Source organism: Lolium rigidum, chromosome 1, assembly GCF_022539505.1.
Source record: "Lolium rigidum isolate FL_2022 chromosome 1, APGP_CSIRO_Lrig_0.1, whole genome shotgun sequence".
In the NCBI taxonomy this organism is placed as follows: domain Eukaryota; kingdom Viridiplantae; phylum Streptophyta; class Magnoliopsida; order Poales; family Poaceae; genus Lolium; species Lolium rigidum.
The window spans coordinates 106,134,564-106,149,951 of NC_061508.1; the positions used below are offsets into that span (position 1 = coordinate 106,134,564).

The 15,388-nt window shown below is 45.9% G+C and overlaps 1 pseudogene; it reads left to right on the forward strand.

Moving 5' to 3' along the window:
- The first annotated feature begins 5,992 nt into the window (after positions 1–5,992).
- Positions 5,993–6,137, forward strand: LOC124685601 (annotated as a pseudogene).
- Positions 6,138–15,388: the final 9,251 nt, after the last annotated feature.

Here is a 15,388-nt window from a genome sequence, read left to right on the forward strand (position 1 = left end):
TCATGGTATATAGCCATTTTAACGGAGTTAGGGCCCATCATAACTTCTTTGTTTGTAGTTGGTTTATCATTGTTCAAAATCAATCCTTTGTTCACAAATCATTTATTTGATCACAAAGTAAACCATACCTACAAGGTTCAATATGTACTTCGATCTCCATGGCTAAAACACTTTGTAGTCATGGGAGCCATGATCGTCGTGGCCGCTTCCGAAACCAATTCCGATGCTGCGCTACTCGATCATTATGCTCGGGTTCATAAACCTTATCAAATTATATTGTCCTCCCACTCAAAAACTTCACTAGAAACAATTTCTCGGAAATAAGAAACATTGACAAACACTTTTGTCTTTTGTCTCGTGGGAAGAATTCCCAATTAAATCTCTGGGATAACCAACAAAGACATTCATCCGATTTTGGTTGTAATCTCTTAGACCAAAATTTAAAGAAAGGACTATTAGGGTTTATACCCATGCCATAACTTGTATGGTGTCATCTCATCGGATCATGATGATGCTCTATTCAGTGTAAAAGCGGTAGTCACTAAAGCATAATCCACAAAAATATAATGACATCAATATTTTATCTCATCATTGACCCAACAATTATTGGATACATCTCTTGGATACTTCTTCATCACTATGATACTCCAAGAAACGTGAGTTGTAGAACAATTTCATAACTCTCTTAGATGTTCGCTAAAACTTGTAATTCAAATATTTCCACCATGATCCAATCATAGATATTTGATTTTTCTATTACGATGATTTCCACTTCATGCTGAAATTTATTTGAATCCTATCCAAATGTTTCAAACTTTTCCTTATTGAATATATCCACATATATACTCAATTCATTGTTTGAAAGTTTTCATGAAGTAGCAGAATCTCCCGCACAACCTATGCCCGAGTGAACCACATACATCATAATGTATTTTTCACTAAGTTAGTTGCCCGTTCAACTCTTGGCCTATGAACGGTATTTCAGTCATTCTCTTTAGAAAAGATTTGCAAGCGCCAAACGATTCAAAAAACGAATGACTCCAAAAATCCATTTGCATGGAGTTCCTTCATGCGATCCTTTCTAACATGACCTAAATGGCGGTTCCACAAATAAGTGGAATTCAAATCATTTGCCTTATGGCATTTTAGCGTCGGCGTTATGTATGTGTGTTTCACCATTAAGATTTATAATAACTTATCCATCGTATATGGAGTAATGTCATAATTTGAACAACTCATTGTTTTCATTTGACCAGAGCAAAATAACAATTATTAAGTTCTTTATTATAAATTCTAAGGGCTAGATAGAATGCCAACGACGAACATGATAACACTTTATTTTGTTCCAGGCGTGCATTCTTATCATATTCCTTGTCAGTCACTTAGGCCATTGTATTCTTGTATTGCGTTGTTTTGTATGACACTTCATACCAACCAATATAGTACTAATACCCAAGAATTTCATTGTGTGACTTAACTAGGAATACAACCATAACATGTATATCATTTATATACACTTGAGCTAGACTTTCTAGTCTTTTCTTATCTTTTTGCCAGAATATCTTTTGCAGTTTCTCTTTTAGCTTTCCTCATTATTCGTAAAAACACTTCAACATCAACAACTTCTAGGTTTGTTGGTCAAATACCAATAACCTTGAGGTTCTTACTTTGAAGTTGATCATCATATGATAAGTGTTCTAGATTTCACATATTAGTAACTATGATGAACAATTTCACTCATAATTTTATCCATCAATTCATGACAACTTTTTGAGACCATGTCTGTACATGCTAGGCTCATAAAGTTTAACCTTAGTATTCGCATGTGCAAATCAGGCTTGCACCCATTGTAAGCACACGTAGAATCTATAACACCCGATCATCACGTGATGCTTCGAAACGACGAGTCTTAGCAACGGTGCATACTAAGGATGATAACTTCATGGATATGCTAATATCATTAGTGCCCCAATAGCCGGAGGATTGTGACGTCCGGCGTCTTCAACCTTCATACATTCCCATAAAACTTATGAGTTTATGTAGTCTCACCAAATTATATTCTATCATCTTGCAATAAGGTCTTAGATATCACATATATCTCATACCTTGATTATTTCTGAAATCTAAATTTTCAGCTCCTTATTTTTCAAACATATTTGAACTTTCAAGTTTCACGGAGACAAGATAACTTTAGGTACTAATTGAAACCATAGCTCTTTGAATCAACAATGTGAGGTTTACTAAAAGTTTGCAATAGGACTTAATCAATTCTTGATTCTTTAACAATACGGTACCAATCCGTAAAGTTTCTTGTCAGATTTTAACAATATTTCTATCTCAATAACAAGACTAGCGCATAGTAGTAAACGGATGCCAATACTACAAAATTAATTCAAAATACTACTCAGACTAAGTTTATGATAATTAGTTCATGTTTTAATCTAATTACTAATGAACTCCCACTTAATACAACATCCCTCATAGTTGTTAAGTGGTACACGATCCAAATCCACTACACCAAAACCGATCATCACGTGAGATGATGTAGCTTCAATGGTGAACATCAACATGTTGATCATATCATCCATATGACTCGTGTTCAACCTTTCGGTTTCCGTTGTCCCGAGGCCATGTCTCGTACATGCTAGGCTCGTCAAGCAAACCCAAGTATTCCGCGTGTGCAACATGGCTTACACCCGTTGTATGTGAATCGTTGAATCTATCACATCCGATCATCACGAGATGCTTCGAAACGACGAACTGTTACAACGGTGCATACGAGGGGAGAACACTTTATTATCTTGATATTAATGTGAGGGATCATCTTATAATGCTACCGTCGCGATCTAAGCAAAATAAGATGCATAAAGGATTAACATCACATGCAGTTCATATGTGATATGATATGGCCCTTTTGTCTTTGCGCCTTTGATCTTCATCTCCAAAGCACGGACATGATCTCCATCATCTTCGGGCATGATCTCCATCATCGTCGGCGTAGCGTCAAGGTTCATGACGCCGTCTTCTTGGTTGTTCACCTCATGTAGCAACTATTACAACTACTTTGAAATACTACTCAACATGAAAATTAAAGACAACCATAAGGCTCCTCGCCGGTTGCCACAATACAATAATGATCATCTCATACATATTCATCATCACATTATGGCCATATCACATCACCAAACCCTGCAAAAACAAGTTAGACGTCTCTAATTTGGTTTGCATATTTTACGTGGTTTAGGGTTTTCGAGTAAGATCTAATCTACCTACGAACATGAACCACAACGGTGATAGTAGTGTTGTCAATAGAAGAGTAAATTGAATCTTCACTATAGTAGGAGAGACAGACACCCGCAAAGCCTCTTATGCAATACAAGTTGCATGTCGAACGAGGAACAAGTCTCATGAACGCGGTCATGTAAAGTTAGTCCGGGCCGCTTCATCCCACTATGCCACAAAGATGCAAAGTACTCAAACTAAAGATAACAAGAGCATCAACGCCCACAAACCATTGTGTTCTACTCGTGCAACCATCTATGCATAGACACGGCTCGATACCACCGTAGGATAACGTTGCATAGAAAACAAAAATTTTCCTACCGCGAACACGCAATCCAAGCCAAGATGCAATCTAGAAGACGGTAGCAACGAGGGGATGATCAAGACTAACCCTTGAAGAGATTCCAAAGCCTATAAGAGTAGGCTCTTATTGCTGCGGTAGACGATCACTTGCCGCTTGCAAAAGCGCGTAGAAGATCTTGATCACGATCGGTTCCGGCGCCACGAACGGGCAGCACCTCCGTACTCGGTCACACGTTCGGTTGTTGATGAAGACGACGTCCACCTCCCCGTTCCAGCGGGCAGCGGAAGTAGTAGCTCCTCTTGAATCCGACGAGCACGACGGCGTGGTGTCGGTGGTGGTGGAGAAATCCGGCGGAGCTTCGCTTAAGCGTGCGGGATGTGGTGGAGGAGAAAGACCGCTAGGGTTTGGGGAGAGAGAGGGGGTTGGGCGCCGGCCCTCTAAGGGGTGCGGCCAAGACTGAGCCAAAGAGTGGTCAGCCCCCTCTCTATGCCCCTCATTATATAGGTGGAAGCCCCAAGAGTTCTAGTCCAAGTCTTCGAATAAACCCCAACACTAAAACCTCCCATATGTGGGAAACCTACTCAAGGAGGAGTCCTACCCAAGGTGGGACTCCCACCTTTCCTTGAGGTGGGTTGGCCGGCCACCCTAGGGAGTCCACCTTGGACTCCTCCCCTTTAGGGTTGGCTGGTCATGCAAGTGGAGTCTCTTTGGGACTCCACTTTCCAAAGTGCCATTCTTCCGGACTTTTCTAGAACCTTCTAGATCCTGCCATAAATGCACCGGATCATTCCAAACTTGGAATATGACTTCCTATATATGAATCTTATTCTCCGGACCATTCCGGAACTCCTCGTGATGTCCGGGATCTCATCCGGGACTCCGAACAAATATTCGAACTCCATTCCATATTCAAGTTCTACCATTTCAACATCCAACTTTAAGTGTGTCACCCTACGGTTCGTGAACTATGCGGACATGGTTGAGTACTCACTCCGACCAATAACCAATAGCGGGATCTGGAGATCCATAATGGCTCCCACACATTCAACGATGACTTCAGTGATCGAATGAACCATTCACATATGATACCAATTCCCTTTGTCACGCGATATTTTACTTGTCCGAGGTTTGATCATCGGTATCACTCTATACCTTGTTCAACCTCGTCTCCTGACAAGTACTCTTTACTCGTACCGTGGTATGTGGTCTCTTATGAACTTATTCATATGCTTGCAAGACTTAGACGACATTCCACCGAGAGGGCCCAGAGTATATCTATCCGTCATCGGGATGGACAAATCCCACTCGTTGATCCATATGCCTCAACTCATACTTTCCGGATACTTAATCCCACCTTTATAACCACCCATTTACGCAGTGGTGTTTGGTGTAATCAAAGTACCTTTCCGGTACAAGTGATTTATATGATCTCATGGTTATAAGGACTAGGTAACTATGTATCGAAAGCTTATAGCAAATAACTTAATGACGAGATCTTATGCTACGCTTAATTGGGTGTGTCCATTACATCATTCATATAATGATATAACCTTGTTATTAATAACATCCGATGTTCATGATTATGAAACTAATCATCCATTAATCAACAAGCTAGTTTAAGAGGCATACTAGGGACTTCTTGTTGTCTACATATCACACATGTACTAATGTTTCGGTTAATACAATTATAGCATGATATATAAACATTTATCATAAACATAAAGATATAAATAATAACCACTTTATTATTGCCTCTAGGGCATATCTCCTTCAAGGTGGACATCATTGGTAGAGTTATATGCCTGTATGTAGTGCCAGAATCCTGGTAGTTCTAGCTATAGCTTTGTTTGGTGCCCACCCAGTACGTGCATGCTGGCCTCGCACGGCTAGCGTGTGGGCAGCACATGCATGCTAGACTAGGAGGGGTGACGTGGGGCAGCACATGCATGTTAGGCAGCGTCGATAGAGCATGGAAGTTGCGATTTGCTCGGATGGAATCGCGCGAGTTGACACGACCGATCTCTGCCCCGCATCGGTCGCCCGATACCAAGCATTTTCCTTAAAAATAGTACCGCCTCACCAAAAGGAAGAGGGGTATGGCTGGACTGGGAGGCCGGCTATGTACTGTGCCCCTGGTGTACCCTTGGTCAATATTATCTCCATTTTAAAAATTAAGGCTTATTATATTATTTTTAGAAGTTAAACTATATTAAATTTGAGTAAGTTTTTACCGAAAATTATAAACATGCAAAATACAAAATCAATATTATTAGATAGATAATGAAAAATATTTTCATATGATATCTACAAAATATTATATTTATTGATATATTTTTTTAAAAGTTTAATCAAACTTTACTTAGTTTGATTTTTCTGAAAAAAGCTTTAAACTTTAGGATGGAGGTAATACTTACCTAGACTGGGTCAATGAATGATCAAAACTACCGCGGCCTAGATCAATGGCTCACATTGTGTTTGGTAAGTGAGTTGGTCTGCCATCTTTTCAAGTGAGAGAGTGGACACAGAGGGTATGCGTTCGTGCAGCCCCTGCCAATTCACAAAATCAAATTTTGGTCCTTGAAAAAAATTGTTAAACGTTTTGCTACAAAACTAACTCTTTCCTTATAGTTGTTATAATTTTACCAGAAGTTCAACACAACCGTTCACTTGAGCCAGGACCAACATGAAGTATCTTAATACAGATCATGAAACTGTAGTTACTTAGGACGAGTTTGGTTCGGCATTTTTTGCACATTATTTGATTAGGATGCTACCCAATTTCGTTAAACATGGTTGTTTAGCTCTACCAGAAACGCGTACTGCAAAATAAACACATAATAACCTAGTCCAAGTCGCGTTACCAGGCGGCTCGAATAGATCCAGTGATTGTTCGACCTGTAGAATGAATTCTCCACCCCCGATCCCCTCCGCCTTGGTCTTCTCCATTGAGCCGCAGCGCTAGTGATGGAGGCCAAGAATTCTCCCTTTACCTCAGCTATTCCATGGGCAAGCGCGTCGTGGGACGAGCAGCGAGGGCGAAGGGTAGCACCCCAGAGCTCGGCGCTACGCTACATGAGATAACTCCCTTGTCTACAGCAACAGCGGTCCCAAATATGTCATGCTAGCAAGCATGTATCATGTAGCGTCGCTACGCACGACCCTATGTCGTAGAAGATAACACCCCAGGTCCCAGTGGCATGCTCTACTCGAAGGGGTGAGTTTATGAAATAGTTTCAGACATCTCATGAAATAGTTTAAGGAAAATGCACAACCCAATAACTCTTGAGGTCATTTTTTGCACGGAGCAGTGACTTAAATTTTGTGTTGCAGAAATCAGTGCTGGTAATCGTGGCAATGAGCTTCAATGAACAAATTACACAATTAAACAACAAACATATCTTGCACTTAGCAGCCACGGTGGATTGTTTTACCTCAAGATTTATCACGACTATAGTTAAATATAACGACCACTAGGAAAAGGAAAAATATGTACAAAATTGAAGTACTAGTAAGCATCATACTTTCTCTGTAATGCCTAAGATTTTTTCGAAATCAAATTTGTTCAACTTTGACCAAATATAAAACAGAAAATACCAACATTTAGAATCTCAAATCAACACCATCGAAACCATCATAAAGTACATTTCAATATGGTGCATACTAGGTGTTGTAGATATATTTATTCAATATAAACTTGGTCAAAGTTACTGTAGTTTGACTTTTACGGAAATCAATGCATTGTGTAGTATGGCATGTAGGGAGTATATGCCAACACCAAATCATCGAAAGGTACTCCCTCCGTTTTTATTTTGTTCACATCATAGACTTAGTCAAGGTATAACTTTATTAAGTTTAACCAAAAATATAGGAATTAGTATCAACAACCATAACACCAAATGCATATAATACGAAAATATAGTTTTTGACAATTCTAATACTATAGATTTTACATTGTACTCGTATTGATATATTTTCGTAAAAATTAGTCAAACTTTATAAATTTTGACTTTGACTAAACCTAGAACACAAACTATTTGCAAGGGAGTGCTATGTGAAGGAGATTGGGCCGTAGGATTCCATTGACGGCGTGAAGGAGATTGGGTCTCAGGTTCCGGCTTCAACAGTCGCCACCTCATCCTCGCATCGAGCCACCGTCTCCTAGGAAGAAAGGAAGCATACCAGGGACAAGTTGGTTTAGTCTCAACCCAAATCGACCATGTGGAGGCGTCGTAGCTGGCCAACTGCCGACGCTTTCGCCATGACCTCCGGGTGTTCCCACCATACCGTGATCCCTTACGAAGAAAAGATGTAGACCTAGGACCCGATTGGACCACATGGAGCGGCTGACATCGCCGGCCGGCCACCGTCGCCATCGCATCCGTTTGGCCGTGTTGAGCCGAGTTACCCGTAAGGTGGGCCCCAATAAATCATTACAGCTCTTTGCAAATAATTAGTACCTCTGAAGTTCAGTGGTTTGTGCAACAAAAGGTTAGAATTAGTGCAACAATAACGTTAAGAAGTCGTTTGGAAGCTAGGCTTTCATTTCGTTTGTAGCATTTTGAAATTAATACATGTATTCATTTCATTTACATTGTAATTCCAGAAATGGACACTTGTTTGGTTGCCACGGGAATTGCAAATGACAGTAGAATTCAATATTGAATTTGTATATGGCTTCCATAGAGAAACGCAAATGACAGGTCTCAGCTCGGAATCGTGTTTACCCATGGAGTCATTTTGCTGGATTTCCTAAATGAAATGACGACCCAATTCTATGAGAACCAAACAGCCCACCTATGGAATTCTAAAATGAATTCCAAGATTTCAGACCCAAATAATGGATACCAAACAACTTCCATCATTTGAGTCTGGAATCCTAGAATTCATTTTAAAATTTCATAGGTGAACTATTTAGTTGTCACAGAATTAGACCGTCGTTTTATTTAGAAAATCCAGCAAAATAACTTCTAAGAGTTTCTTGAATTGTGCAATTTCCTGAAATACTGTAGTTTGGCTCCGTCGTTTTCGCCTAGGCTTCCGAGTGTGGTGTCAAAACCAAACCCCCGCGCGGCGTCCATGAAATCCCGCCCACCGCCACTGCTCTACGCCTCTACCATCGTACCCCGACCTGACGGGTAGGAGGAGCCCGTAAACCGAGCCCACCCCAAATCTTGCACCGTAGACTATATCTCGACCATAACGAGCCGATCGTACGGCGCGCGTCTAAGCGGTCCATAGACCGGGTGCGTAGATCCTGCCAACCACTCCGCCCACCGGCATCCCAACTCAACGCACACACGCAGAGGGACGGGGGCGTACAAATTCACCACGCCGGCCTCTGCTCGCCTCCGCAGTCCCCAAATCCCACCACCTCCCCTCCCTTTCTCCGCAGAGCCGAGCTAGGGTTTGGCGGAACGAGGACAATGGCGACGATCGGAGGCTGCTGCGACGACGACCCGGCCGCCGGCGAGTGGGCCGCTGTCACCCGCTCCGGGCGCTCCAGCCCGGCGGGGCGCTACCCCAACACCACCACCCCCGCCCCCGCCCCGGCCGCTCCCCGCCGCCCCGCGCCGACGGCTGCTGAGCTCGAGATCAAGGCCGACGAGGCGGGCCGCTACCCCAACACCACCACCCCCACCCCCGCCCCGGCCGCTCCCCGCCGCCACGCGCCGACGGCTGCTGAGGTCGTCAAGGCCATCGCCGGGCTCGAGATCAAGGCCGACGAGGCGGGCCGCGGCAGGCTCGACAAGTACGACATCCACGTGGAGGTGCCCGGCGAGGGCGCGCCCCTGCAGGCGGACAGCTTCGAGCAGGCCGGGCTCGTCGACGCCGTGCTCCGCAACGTCGCGCGCTGCGGCTACGACAGGCCCACCCAAGTGCAGCGCGACTCCATGCCCATCGTGCTGCACGGGAGGGACCCCATGGCGTGCGCCCAGACCGGGTCGGCGATGCCGGCCGCCTTCTGCCTCCCGATGGCGAGCGGACTCGTGGCGCCGGCGGGAGGGGGCCGCGGCGACATCTACCACGACTACAGCCGCGACGCCAGGCCGCGCGCTCTCCTTGTCGCGCCCACCCCAGAGCTCGCCCCGCAGGTATGCCACTCGCCCCGTGTCTCTGTACCTGTGCGTGCTCTCTCGGGCGCCGTGTTGCTTGTGGGGATGCATCGTTGCGCTGTGTGTCACCGAGTCGACGTCCCGTGGTCCGCCTCCCCTCTAAATCTTCGCGTAGATTTGGGTCTCTTAAGCGTCGCTGTTCTCTAATCTGTCCGCGCACCGTAGACGCGGGCGTCGTGTGCATGCCTGCGCGCGTTCGTGGTTTGGTAATGCAACTGTGCGGCCCCATATATATCTGGGAATTGTGTTCCCTTGTTCAGGTCTCTCTGAACGCGCATTGTGCGGGATTTGGGGGCAACCGCGCGCGCGCCGGTTAATTTCTGTTGGCGATGGCCAGCATCGAACAGGGTGCGCTGCCGTGGCCTTGTTTCTGTACATTTTTTTACCGTATTACCTGTATTATGTTTATAAGCTCTCGTGGAGCAGATCCACTAGTAGAAAATCTCTCATGCGTACCGGTTCCAGAGGGGCATTCGTACCGGTTTTGCAACCGGTACAAATTATTCGGCACTAAAGCCCCCCCCCCCTTTCGTACCGGTTGCTTACGAACCGGTATAAAAGGGGCCTCCACGTGGGCCACCAGGAGAGCTCAGGGCTAAGGATCTTTGGTACTGGTTGGTAATACGAACCGGTACCAAAGGTTCCCCCGCGGCAGTGAATTTGCTCGAATCTTCGCCGCGCAGAGAATTGAAGTTTTAGGGTTTTTGGAGGGGTTTAGGGATATCGGTTTGTTTCATATCGCGTCGATGCACCGTAAACGCGTTTGGGTTTATTGAAGTACATGAAGATCAATATGACGCATAGCAAGTTGGTGCATATAATATAACACACATGTAATTGCATAAGATCGCAAATTAAGAAGCACTATGCATGAAGATCGATCTTCATGCATAGTAGTGGTACTCTCCGAGCCGTACTCTATATATTACATGTAGCATAGTGGTACTCTTCGAGTCAACTATATATGTAACATGTACATCTTCATTCATAGTGGAACTCGCGAATGGTGGTATGACGTCCTGAAGGAAGAATCCCGCCAATTCCTCGGCTATTGCTATGAAGCGGTCATCGATTGAGAGCTTGTTCCGCTTTGTTGCCAACTATAAAAGAATAAGATACAAATGAGTACATGAGATATGTGTGTGTGTATATATATATTCAAACCACAATGAAACAACTATTACTGAAACTTAGCACAACTTATGATAAGAAAACAAATTTGTGAATATTGTTTTCGTACCTCTTTATTTCTTGCATTATTAATTCTCTCGCTGACAATTCTGTGGATGTACTCGCAAACGTAGAATCCACAGAGATCAGTCCCTTGTGGTTGTTGCGGGCATTTCTTTACAAGAATATAAGTCAATCAAACAATAGTCAAGTATGATAATTAAAGTTGTGTGGACCTAGGTAGTACTACTTACTTTCGCCTTCCATCGCAGCCTCTGTGGCCATTCATGGGACGTATCTTCCTTGATGAAAGTTGCCCATACGCTGCCCGACAAAAGAAAATGCATAAAAGAGTTATCAATTAGTTCATAGCAGGAAATTAACGAAACAAACCGATAACAATTAAAATTACCTTTTGAGCATTAAATAACAAGACAAGTATAGTTCCGGTTCTTTGCTTAGTGAGTCAAAGACTTCAACTTCTCCAGTTTGCATATTGATGACGAGAAGAATAAAGTGAAACCTACGCACGTTTAAATATGTAGTGTCATATATAAGGCATTAGTTAAAATTTTGACATACGGTGAGCAAAATATAATGTGTTATAAGACAAGTAAGACTCACTCGGAAGTTGTAAGGCCAAATTATTAGGTTTTTGTCACGTTGTCGCTTCAAAAACCTTAGCAAAGTCTCCGGTGTATCCTTGTTATAGACGGGATCTTCTATGGTTTTAACATGCATTGTGTGCGGATCAATGAACCCAATGTTCGTGATTTCATCCCTTTTGCATTCGAGTATCTTCGATCTGCATAATATAGCGCACAAAGGATTATAATCTGCAGACAATGAACGAGCTGAGCTAAAGACTTCTCAAATTAAATAAATCACTTACGTACAATAGGAACCGATGATAGATTTGTCGAGGGCCCGGAGATTGTATAACTCGGAAAAGCTCCTTGAAGTCAACGTTCACACAAGTATTCCTGGAAGTAGTGCTCTTCCCTAACTCGCACCATGAAAGTCTCGATCCCTTCCTTTGAGGCATTAAGGTACCACGAATGCAAGCTACGCATACGTGTTGGTAGCTTCCCGAGATTCTCGACCAAATCTTTCCCTTGAAAAATTGATATGCTTGTTCAGCCAAGGCGTAATCGGTTGTGTCTTGTCGAGAACTTTGAACGGCCTTCCCGTCAAACACCTTGAGAGGCTCGACCGATTGAACGGGTTGTTGTCCGAGCTGGTAGACTTGGTGTATCCCTTTTATCTCCCCGATACCCGATTTAACGGGTTTTGTCGCCTCGATCATCTTGTCATACGACCTTTCAATAGAACGCCTATAGTCGATGGCGGCGATGGTACGAGGTCATATAGATTCTCAACGGTACGCACAACTTTCTCCCGATCTAGTGTCTTCTCGAAAGGTATCTCTGGCACTTTCGGTGCAAAAAATTTCTTCACCTCGGCCTGAACGGCCTCCGCGTTTTCCTCTGGAGTTTTTTTCCCAAGGTAACTTCTCGCAGGCGGCAGTTTTTTCTCCTTTCTAGCTTTCTTCCTAGGCGGCGTACCGTTCCGCTTAACGGACGCCGTCTTACGCGGAGGATCTCGAGATGGTGGACTCACGCCGGGGTCCCTCTCGGGTAGGTGTGGACTTGGCTGCTCACCAGGATCGCCACCGGGAGGAGTCGATGGCATTTGCTGCTCATGTGTAGGAGTCGGTGGCCTTTGCAAAAGGACGACGTACTTCTTCGGCCATAGGGCGAAACCGTGCTTGACATCGGCCGGTGTCCTCTCATCTTCACCTCTAGGAATATCAAGCTCCACTTTTTCAAAACCCGAAACAACTTCATCCACCCCGACACGAACACAACCAGGTGGAATGGGCATATGATGGTGCATTGCTCCATCTTCACTTGGGTACACATAGCCGACCGCCACCTTAACGTACGCGGTCCCGATTAACATATGTAGCTCGCAATCTGTCTTCTCCGTGACATAATCCACGGGGTAGCTTCCTCCACATCCGTCAAGATGCGAGGAACCGACACCGCTTCTTCGCCGAGATGGGGCAGCATCGGCTTGTGGATCCCGTAGAAACAGCGGCTGATCAGGTGCCCTCTCGATTTCTCTCAAGAGCCTCCACCCTAGATAACAACTCCGTTACAATGTCGGCGTCCTTCTTCTTCTTTCGCGAACGGCTTCTATAAGTGTCGGCGCTGTCCGGCCACGCTTCCTTCATGGTGAGACCTGGGCGAGCTCGTACCCGTCCAACATGTTCGGGGTTCCCCGTAGCGAGTGTCGGCTCGTCATTCTCTCGATCGGGAATGTACTCTCCCTTTCGACCTTGTCAATTGCATCTACAAGCTTCGGTACAATTGCCTCAATTTTGTCCTTCCATTTTCCCTTCGCAATGATCAACCCCGTCTTTGGGTCCAACCCTGCCCCATGAGCGAACAGCCATAACTTGGACCGTTCGGGCCAGTCCCATGTCCGTGGAGTGATTCCATGATCCATCGGTTTATTCTCAAACGCCGTCCACTTCGGAATGGCACTCTTGTAGCCACCTGACCCCAAATGATGCGGAAGTTTCTTCTTTGCAGCATTTTCGGTATTTTTCTTCGATCGGGACACAAAAGTAGACGATTGCTTATACTCCTTAAATGCGGCCCAGTGATCTTTTATCTTCACTAGATTATCATCGAATACTGGATCTTCATTCTTATATTTGTCCCATAAATTTTTCTTGAAGGTCCGGAATTGTATGGCCATCTTCTTCCATGTCCATTCCTTGACTTTATTCTTCCGGCCTTCCGTCATGTCTTCCGGTAGGCTGAACTTTGTCATGAGCGTGTCCCAAAGAAATTTTTTCATCGCGTCGTTGACATAACTAGCACCACTCTCCGGGTTCTTCGGCTTATGCCACTCTTGAATGCTGATCGGTACATGGTCCCTAACAATAACTCCGGATTGATTTGTAAATTTGCGGCAAAACTCCTTGGGCTCCACTGGTTCACCATTAGCCTTGAATGCCGTGAGGGCTAACCTGCCCTCGCACTTTAGCACCCGCGTCGGGCCTCGTTTTGTTCTAACAGACTTGCTCGATGATCCGTAAGGCTAAAAGAAAAAATTATTCGTTAATAAGTGCAATACAAATAAATGAATGCATCTAGGGATGAACACAGACTAATTGATACATAGATATACACCTCGCCGGAGTTTGTGATGGACACTTCATTGTCTTTTCTAACTTGTTCGGACTCAAGTCCCTCGCCAAAATCATTCGGAAAGTCGGGGTACTCGTTGTCATCTCCATCGTCGGGTTCCGGACCACGGGCACTCTCATAGATCAATCGCTGCACCGCTTCTTCCCCCTCCTCATCTCGGACGAAGGTGCCGTCCTCCATACCTCAATGTCACTCGCAAAATTAAGAAAGCAATTGTATTTCATTCATCATGTAATGATCATATAACAGATTGCTAGATGGATAACAATTGAAATGAAGAAAGCAAAAAAACCCTAACGGACCGCCACGACCACGGACACGGTGTTCCCCCTCCTCCTCTCGCTCTTCTCTCTATGTCGCGGCGGCACCGCCATGGACTCGGCACCGCTACAGACCCTAACCCTAACACTCGGCGCTCGTCCTCTCGCTCTTCTCTCTATGTCGCGGCGGCACCGCCACGTACTCGGCACCGCTACGGACCCTAACCCTAACACTCGGCGCTCCTCCTCTCGCTCTTCTCTCTATGTAAACCGATTAATAGCGAAACCATAGAGTGCCGGAACACCTAGTGATAATGCAATGGCATCATATTGCTAATCGTTTGCTAAAAATGTAGCAAACTAAGAACGAGAACAACATGTATAACATTTAACCCAAACCATATTGCTAACCGCCGAGCTTGCCTGACCGCGTCAGCCGCGTTGCCCAGGCCGCGCGATGAGGCTGCTGGACCTGGACGCCGGCGAGGGCCTGCCGGCCATTAGTGCCGCGCAGCAGCAGCCTGGCCTCGGCGCACGCGGTGAGCACAGCGGCGCATGCGTGCGAGTCGCAGGGCACCCCCGAGGCGCGCATCTCAGCGAAGCGGCGGAGCGCGTCGTGGCGTCGGCCCGCCCGCGTCAGCGCGCCCACGAGCGTCGGCCCGCCCGCGTCAGGGCGCCCACGAGCATTTCGTCGAACACCCTGAGCGCGAGGCGGCCGGCGTTGGCTTAGGCGTCTGCTAGCGCGGTGGCGTGGCCGGCGTCGGAGGAGACGGCCGAGGACCTGACGGCGAAGGCGTGCAGCGACGCGGCGTGGCCGGCGTCGGCGGCCGCGGCGCAGGCCTTGAGCGCGAGGCTGACCACGAAAGGGTCGGCGGCCGCGAGCGGGGAGGCGTGGATGCGGGCGGCGGAAAAAGGAGGAGAGGGCCGGGGAGGTACCCGCGGGCGGCGGCGGCTGCGTCGGCGGTGGCGGCTGCGGCTCGCGGCGGCGGCTTCGTCGGCGGCGGCGTGGGTGCGTCGGCGGCGTGGGTGCGTCGGCGT